This window comes from Perognathus longimembris, chromosome 10 (genome assembly GCF_023159225.1).
Source record: "Perognathus longimembris pacificus isolate PPM17 chromosome 10, ASM2315922v1, whole genome shotgun sequence".
Classification (NCBI taxonomy): Eukaryota; Metazoa; Chordata; class Mammalia; order Rodentia; family Heteromyidae; genus Perognathus; species Perognathus longimembris.
Window position 1 is genome coordinate 32,419,406 of NC_063170.1, and position 9,083 is coordinate 32,428,488.

Below are 9,083 nucleotides of genomic sequence, written 5' to 3' on the forward strand. Positions count from 1 at the left end.
TCTGTCCTATAATAAGAGATTTTATTTTAATTTTACTCTATTTTTTTTTTCACTTCAGTCTCTGCATACCTTTCAACAAAGCAGTGATTCTCAACTGAGAGATGGAGGGTTGGTTTCTTTAGAAGATCTTATGGGAACTGGAAGTAGGGATAAATGTAATTTCAAAATATTAATTCAATATCACAAGTTTGGTAAAATTAGTCAAAATCTTTGGGTCAGTAAGGATCAATCTGTAAAAAATAAAACATGGGGAGCAGTGGTATTTAAGACAGAAAAGGCAGCATGCCTAGCAGGGGAAAGTTATCAGTATCTCTGTGATTGGATAAGGTGTCTTATAATTTCTCTAAAGGGAATTTATCATAGTTTACTGTTTATGGTGGAAAAGAAAAACTGCAAAGATTATTCTATTGTCTAATAGGTAAAATTATATAAACAGGGGCCAGGAATGTGGCTTAGTGGTAGAATGCTTGCCTAACATGCATGAAGCCCTGAATTTGATTCCTCAGTACTACATAAACAGAAAAAGCTAGAAATGGTGATGTGGCTCAAGTGGTAGAGCACTAGCCTTGAGTACATAGAGGCTCAGGGACAGCACCCAAGCCCTGAGTTCAAGCCCCAGGAACAGCAAGCAATAAATAAATAAATAAATATTATATAAACAGAACCACAGGCATCCATTCTCCATTTCTTAGTACTGTCCATCCTCTTAGATAATGAACAAATGGCCATATTAAGCAATATTGACCTTTTTCTGTAACGCGCACTTTTATAAAGCACCATACATTAATCACTAGCTTGTTCAAAGGTTCAGAAAATAAACTATCTTGTATAAATCTTGTCAGAAACTGTATCCTTTTCAAGAGGATCAGCTGTAGATAGATATAAACACAGGTTATTAAAACATAAGATGGGCTTGGAATATGGCCTATGTTAATTAAGAGTGCTTGCCTCATATACATGAAGTCCTGGGTTCAATTCCTCAGCACCACATATATAGAAAAAGCTACAAATGGTGCTGTGGCTCAAGTGGTAGAGTGCTAAAAGCAAAAAGAAGCCAGGGATAGTGCTCAGGCCCTGAGTTCAAGCACCAGGAGTGGGGGGGGGAAAAAAACATAAGATGGGTAGAAGCAACTTAATTTTGGATGAAAAAATAATCAGGAGGGCAAAAATAAAAATCACCAATATGATTTTAACAGGAAAGTACTGAAAATCTGTACTGTGATGATATTTATGAGACACACAGAGCCTCAAATCTTTTTTTCCTCCCCCAAATCTTACACAGAAATAAGAAACAAACATCCAAAGTGAATGTAATTGAAAGTTAGGTAAACCAGGGACCAAGAATGGAGGTCATAGACATAAAAAAAGGAGCTATTAATTTGAAGCCACGTAAGATTTCCTCCAGAGGATCAAGATCCTAGGCCATTTTACTTGTCTTCACCATTCTTACTGCCAAATATGTGGCTGTTTCCGCGGCTCCCCCCCCCTCCAGTTATAGGGGTATAAGATATTTGAGGATAAATATGGCTGGTAAAGTGAGCCCTTCATTATAAATAAGGAAAGCCAAAAAAAAAGCAACTACTAAAGCTAAAAGCATGTATTTTTCATAGGGCAAAGAAGAAACTATAGAAATTATGTACTCATGAAGAAGGGGAATGGACCAGGTAAGGAAGTGAAGAGCTGACAGAGGAAAACGCGATTGGGGGTGGGGGTGGGGGAAATCGGGTACATTACCTGCTCATACGGCCAGGGTCATTGCCAGTAAGGCCCATACTGCACAGATGAGACATTTCGGGTAACTGGCACCCCAAAAATGGAAATGAGATACATGCACTTAAGATAAGGAGGTTGCGGGGGTGCCCCAGGGTGGGGATGGCCAAGATGAGATGGGGGTGGGATGGATACCATGGGTAGGAGCAATGCTCGGAAGGAAGTTGCAGAGAGAGAGGCTTAAACAAGCCCTGAAGGAGAAAAAGAGCTGTGCCTCACTCCAGTGGGAGAGAGGTGGCTTTACCTGCAGCGACCGTGGGGGGCCGGTTCGCTCCTCTCGCTGTCTCTCCAGCACCAGTTTCCCCTCCTCCTGCGCAACCTAACATGAAGCTCCTGCCCGCCCCACGTCCTGATTGGCCAAAGTTCACTGCCACTCATCAAAGGCGCAGAAACGCAAACAGCGCAAAGGGCGGGACCAAAGGGAGCTCCTTTCCCCTCCCCCCTCATGTTAGGTTGAGAGCGCACGGAGAGGCCTATCCGGTTTCTAGGGCCGAGGCGAAGCCTGCAGCTTTCCTGGGGGAGGGGGGAGGGGGGGCGGGGGGGGGGGAGAAGGAGAAGGGGGATTGGAAGGATCCTGGCTAGAGGAACAGTCTGATGGTGCAGCAAACCAGTCCTGGGAATTAAATTTTTTACCACACTGTATTCTGCAAAGCACACTGAAAACTTAGGAGGGAGTGTTCCGCAATAGGCCAGCTCTGCCTCCCTCTGCAACCCCTGCAGCCCTGTCAACCCATTTTCCTGTAGTGACTATACCTTATTATGTCACTACCCAATAAAAGGTACCAAATCTTCCCTTCATCATAGTTTGCTGGCTGGAATATGGAGCCTGTTGCTCTTAAAAGATAAACCAATCTTTCTGCCACAATCCATAAGGCTGGCTTACATACATACTTGACACTTGAACCCTTTGGTAGCAGCACTGCTTTCTAGAAAGCTATCATAAGTACTCACGTGCGCGCGCACGCGCACGCGCACACACACACACACACACACACACACACACACACACTCCCTACCTACAAACTCAGACATAGTGGTTAGTGTCCACTTTGCAAGGCCACTTGAGCCCACTCTAATTCCCAAAAGGCTGAGTCAGCCAACACTAACCCCACAAGGGTGATAGGTACGCTTAAATCTACCAAAGCCAATCATTAAAATACACCACTAGTTTTATCTGAAAAGTATCTTCAATATTAAGATCTTATTTTCTATATTCTAAGGTCTAAACTAGGAAGAAGATCAACTTGGCCTCAGCTTGCCTACTTTAAAGATGCCAAAGTTGCCATTAGGTATGCTATATAGTTCAATACTGCTTCCCATTCACTCAGGCTCAAAACATCAAAGGTATCTCTAAAATATCCTCTTGTACCTCCCTACTATATAATCATTTGCCAAGTCTAATTATAAGAGACATATTTTGGAAAAAGACTCTGATTATACTAACAAGTCAACTACCTTTTTATAGCAACACTGATTTGACTATGAACCTGATAATCACCATTCAAAACCAACCCAGTGAAGGAAAGTCCATGAGATTCTTATCTCCAAAAAGTCAGAAGTGGAAAATTTATGTATAAAAAATTTATGGGAGGGGTTGGAAATATGGCTTAGTGGTAGAATGCTCACCTTGCATGCATAAAGGCCTGGGTTTGATTCCTCAGCACCACATAAAGAGAAAAGGCCAGAAGTGGCACTATGGCTCAAGAGGTAGAGTACTAGCTTTGAGCAAGAAGAAAGCCAAGGACAGTGCTCAGGCCCTGAGTCCAAGCCCCAGGACTGGCAAAAAATAAAAATAAATAAATAGATAAAAATTCTGGGGAAGAAAAGAATATATGTATCTGACTTTTCTTTCTGCTGCAATCTTTCTTCTTTTCTTGTGCCAGTCCTGGGGATTAAACTCAAGATCTGGGTGCTGCCCCTAAGCTTTTTTATTCAAGGCCACTTCCCTACCACTTGAGCCACAGCTCCTCTTATAAAGTTTGTCTTGGTGGTTAATTGCAGATAAGAGTCTAGTGGACATTCCTCTGAGGCCTGAGCCCCTAGCACCCAACTCCTGCAAAATTTTATTCATGTATTTGCTTGTTCTAGAGAAAAGAAGTCGGGCTGGGGATATGGCCTAGTGGCAAGAGCGCTTGCCTCGTATACGTGAAGCCCTGGGTTCGATTCCCCAGCACCACATATACAGAAAATGGCCAGAAGTGGTGCTGTGACTCAAGTGGCAGAGTGCTAGCCTTGAGCAAAGAGAAGCCAGGGACAATGCTCAGGCCCTGAGTCCAAGGCCCAGGACTGGCAAAAAAAAAGAATAGAGAAAAGAAGTCTTAGAATAGCACTTGCCTAGCTAGCACTGAGGTCCTGAGTTGAAACTCCATTACTTCAACAACAAAAAACAACCACCAACAAAAATATTGGTCTTCCTCCCTCTTATTTCACTCTGCTATCAAATAAATATCCTAATATACAATTTGGCCAAATCAATTTCCTGTTTAGAAACTTTCTAGGGGTGGGAATGTGGCTTAGTGGTAGAGTGTACACCTAGCATGCATGAAGACCTGAAAGCTGGGAGTGGCGCTGTGGCTCCAGAGGTAGAGTGCTAGCCTTGAGCAAAAAAGAAGCCAGGGACAGTGCTCAGGCCCTGAGTCCTAGTCCCCAAGGACTGGCAAAACAAACAAACAAACAAAAATACACTTTCTAAAGTACCTGCTATTAAGAAATAAATCTTGGGGCTGGAGATATGGCCTAGTGGCAATAGTGCTTGCCTTGTATACATGAAGCCCTGGGTTCACTTCCCCAGCACCACATTTACAGAAAAAGCCAGAAGTGGTGCTGTGGCTCAAGTGGTAGAGTGCTGGCCTTGAGCAAAAAGAAGCCAGAGACAGTACTCAGGCCCTAAGTCCAAGTGCCAGGACTGGCAAAAAAAAAAAAAAAAAAAGAAAAAGAAAAAGAAAGAAAGAGAAAGAGAAAGAAAGAAATCTGAAGCCTGATGCCAGTGGCTCAAGCCTATAATCCTACCCAAGAGGCTCAGATCTGAGGATTGTGATTGAAATCCAGCCAGGGCAGGACAGTCTGTGAGACTCATCTCCAATTAACCATCAAAAAGCCAGAAAGTTGTGGCTCAAGTAGTAGAGCACCGGTCTTGACCAAAAAAGCTCAGGGACAGTGCCCAGGCCCTGAGTTCAAACCAATGCAAGACCTGCAGAAGTAAATAATCTTAAAACTACATGTTGCCGGGGCTGAGAATATGGCCTAGTGGCAAGAGTGCTTGCCTCGTATGAAGCCCTGGGTTCAATTCCCCAGCACCACATATACAGAAAATGGCCAGAAGTGGCGCTGTGGCTCAAGTGGCAGAGTGCTAACCTTGAGCAAAAAGAAGCCAGGGACAGTGAGGGCCTTGAGTCCAAGCCCCTGGACTGGTAAAAAAATAAAATAAAAAAGTGTTGCCTTTTCAGTCTTTTCTTTTAACTGTTATTCTATATACACATTTATATGCTGACAAAAACAAACAAAAGATACTATTGTAATTTTTTCCCCTCATCTAGGTCTAGTTAATATTGTTGCCTTTAAGTTATACACTGTTCTTAACTTTGTCCTGTCTACATACTAATCTTCTAAGATCTATACTAAATGCTTCTTCATTATGTTACCATTTATTTTACATACACTATACCAAATAATTTGCTATATTGAAAGGCAAAAGTAATATTCTCGGGGCTGGGGATAAAGCCTAGTGGCAAGAGTGCCTGCCTCGGATACATGAGGCCCTAGGTTCGATTCCCCAGCACCACATATACAGAAAACAGCCAGAAGCAGCGCTGTGGCTCAAGTGGCAGAGTGCTAGCCTTGAGCGGGAAGAAGCCAGGGACGGTGCTCGGGCCCTGAGTCCAAGGCCCAGGACTGGCCAAAAAAAAAAAAAAAAAAAAAAAGTAATATTCTCATAATCCCTACCACAACTCTTATTAGGCAAGGCAATTTTTATGTACATTTGTCTGAAATGAGGAGTAGTGATAAATGTTGATGCTAAAACAAGGTAATGATGAATTAACAGGATGCTGTTACAAGAACAGAAGTGGGGGGAAGGAAATTAATTTAGGAGGTACCAAAGAAATAGATGTGGGGTTTTTTTTTGTTGTTGGTTGGTTGGTTTTTGGTTGATCGTGGGACTTGAACTGGACCTGGGCACTGTCCCTGAGCTCTTTTGCTAAGGTGCTAGCCTTTACCGATTTGAGTCACAGCTCCATTTCTGGTTTGGGAGTGGTTAATTGGAGATAAAAGTCTCATGGGCTTTCCTGAGCACCAGTGGCTCATGCCCATAATCCTAGCTACTCAGGAGACTGAGATCTGAGGATCGCATGGAAAATATACATCTAAGGGAAACTTCAGCTTTTTTCCAGCGCAAGAAATATGGAGTTTTATGAAAAACTACTTAAGTTTAAAATACAATTTAAAATTTAAATACTACACAGGCTACATAAAACACGGAGTTGGAGACCCAACTGTTTATGATTTGTTTTGTAGAGAAAGAAAAGATAAGGAAGAAACCAGGAGTATATAGAATTTAAGGATCAGAATAAGCTGTCAGTTTATTTACTTTTTATTGTTTATCAGTTGTGGGGCTTGAACTTGAGGCCTGGGCACTGTCCCTGACCTCTTTTGCGCAAGGCTAGTGCTCTATCCCTTTGAGTTACAGTGCCACTTTCAGTTTTCTGGTGGTTAGTAGAAGAAAAGAGTCTCATGGACTTTCCGATCCAGGGTGGCTTTGAACTGTCTCAGCCTCCTATAAAGCTAGGATTACAGGCACAAGCCACTGGCACCAGTCTAAGCTGTCAATTTAAATAGGTTAGAGAAAGAAGGGAAAAGAGTATGTGCAATGTCCCAGAATTAGAGAGTAAAGATCTGCAGGGTAAAGAGTCGTCAATTACATCAAACAAAACTAAAATGTTCACTAACATAAGAACTTTGCAATGTCCATCAAATTTAGTATATAAATATTTTCAGATATCTGCTCTCCACTGTTAAGTAGAAAGTGACTTGAATAAGTAGTCTCCTGCATGTGAGCCCCTGGCACCAAGCTATGATTGTGTCTTAGAAGGTACACAACACATGTTGCTAGATAGATATTTGGGTGGGAAAATGACTTTGCCAATGTCTATACTTATTTCCTAGCTCCTCAAGAGGCTATGATCTGATGATCATAGTTCAAAGCCAGCCCAAGCAGGAAAGCTGAAAATGGAGCTGTGGCTCAAGTGGTAGAGCAAGAAAACTAAGGGACAGCACCCAAGCCCTAAGTTCAAGCCCAAAGTTCAACAAACAAATGAAAAAACCTCTGTCTTCTAAATATCCTTCAAATCTTTCATCTACTTTTGCTTCTACTGTTTCAATTTACTGCCATCTAACTAGTTCTTCTCCATTTAATTCTTCCTCATGTTTTCTTTTTTCTTTTTTGGGGGGAGTGGTACTGGGAAATTGAACCTAGGACCTCATACCTACATGCTCTACCACTGCCCTACATCTCATCCCCTATTTTTTAATAGGTGTGAAATAATTACCTTTATTTCAGATTAAGACAATGTGGTATACAAAGATAATATACACAGTGCCGATTCAAATTTAGCAGTCAAGTCACAATCTTAACAACCTATCAACATACCACTTTCTAGATTGCATGCCCCTAATGTAATTTCTCTTTTAACATTCAATACTGTCTTTTTGTAGTGAAGATTTAATAACTGATTATATAATTAATTGTTTGCTGTGCCTACCTCCCCCACTTGAATGCAAGTTCCTCAAGGGCAAGGACTGTTTATAACTTCTTCAGATGGTAATGGGCATTAGATGTACTTTTGCTGAAGGAATTCACTGAACTGAACTTGCAGGGAAAGATGTGTGGGAGTTAAACTGCAGAGGGTAGAGGGAGGGTAGAAGGAGGTTTCTCAGCAGGCACTCATACTGCAGTGTCAGCAAATGGGCAGTAACACACTTTCTCAATAGAAATAGTCAGAGGATCATAAAATCATAATCATCGTGACTTTTTAGGACCTCGAGCAAACATAGCTTTACATATAGCAACACACATAAAAGAATACTTTCTACAGTGTAATAATCATTATTGATATTAATAAAATTTCAGTTATCCCTTTAGCAAATGGATGACACTAAACCCTTATGACTCACAAATTAGGGCATGAATTCATTTTTTTAAAAGGCAACCTCACTGCAGATATTTATCCTCCAGTTAAATGCTCAAGATTTTGCTTAACTCTGAAGACAGAAAATAGGAGCCTAATCTCAAAGAACCATTGCCCTTAAAGTTCAAGTTAGAATGAATACAAAGAAATTCCTTTTCACTGGCATATTATCACTAAAGTGAAAATGATATGCTGGCTAGATAAAGAACATCTAACTCAACCCTTTTGAGTATCCAACATAAGTAAAACATGTGCACTTCATAGTAAAGTCCAGCTCCTCTATTTTGCACTTTCCTCCACACCCCTGAATGCAGTTTTAACTCAGCATGTTTTACATACATACATATATAAACATATATATGTTGATTTAATTCAAATATTTTCTATAACACATTGTTTTCACTTCACTGTAACTTTTTTTTCTGGCCTTGGGGCTTGAACTCAATGCCTGGGCACTGTCCCTGTGCTTTTTTGTTCAAGGCCAGCACTCTACCACTTGAGCCACAGCTCTACTTCTGGGTTTTTTCTTTTTGGGGGAGAGAGAGTGCTTAGTTGGAGTTAAGAGTCTTGGGGAGTTGGGTGCTGGTGGCTCTTGGCTGTAATCCTAACTACATAGGAGGCAGAGATCTGAGGATCACACTTCAAAGCCAGTGGGGGCAGGAAAGCCCATGAGACTCTTACCTCCAATTAACCAACAGAAAACTGGAAATGCACCTGCAAGCCAATGGCTCTTGCCAATAATCCTACTCAAGAAGCTAAGAGTTGAGGACTGCCCAAGCAGGAAAGTCCCAGGCAGGAAAGTCCATGAGACTTTTTTTATTTATTTGTTTTTTTTGCCAGTCCTGGGGCTTGGACTCAGGGCCTGAGCACTGTCCCTGGCTTCTTTTTTGCTCAAGGCTAGCACTCTGCCACTTGAGCCATAGCGCCACTTCTGGCTGTTTTCTGTATATGTGGTGCTGGGGAATTGAACCCAGGGCCACATGTATACGAGGCAAGCACTCTTGCCACTAGGCCATATCCCCAGCCCCCATGAGACTATTACCTCAAATTAACCACCAAGAAAACAGGAAGTGGTGCTGTGGCTCAAGTGGTAGAGGGCTAGCCTTGAGGTGAAGAACTCAGAGACAGAGC

General features: G+C 41.9%; 1 protein-coding gene across 6 annotated transcripts in view; it reads right to left on the minus strand.

Annotated features, from left to right (window-relative positions):
- Window positions 1-9,083, minus strand: part of Chd8 (chromodomain helicase DNA binding protein 8) — a 74,578-nt gene that overhangs the window by 53,368 nt on the left and 12,127 nt on the right. Inside the window, exon 1 of one of the 6 annotated variants that reach the window (XM_048355751.1) lies at window positions 2,015-2,715. The exons of the other annotated variants lie outside the window; for them this stretch is intronic. The gene's annotated coding sequence lies outside the window, so the exon portion shown is untranslated. Of the gene's footprint in view, window positions 1-2,014; window positions 2,716-9,083 lie in introns of those variants that run through there. 6 annotated transcript variants of the gene reach the window in all.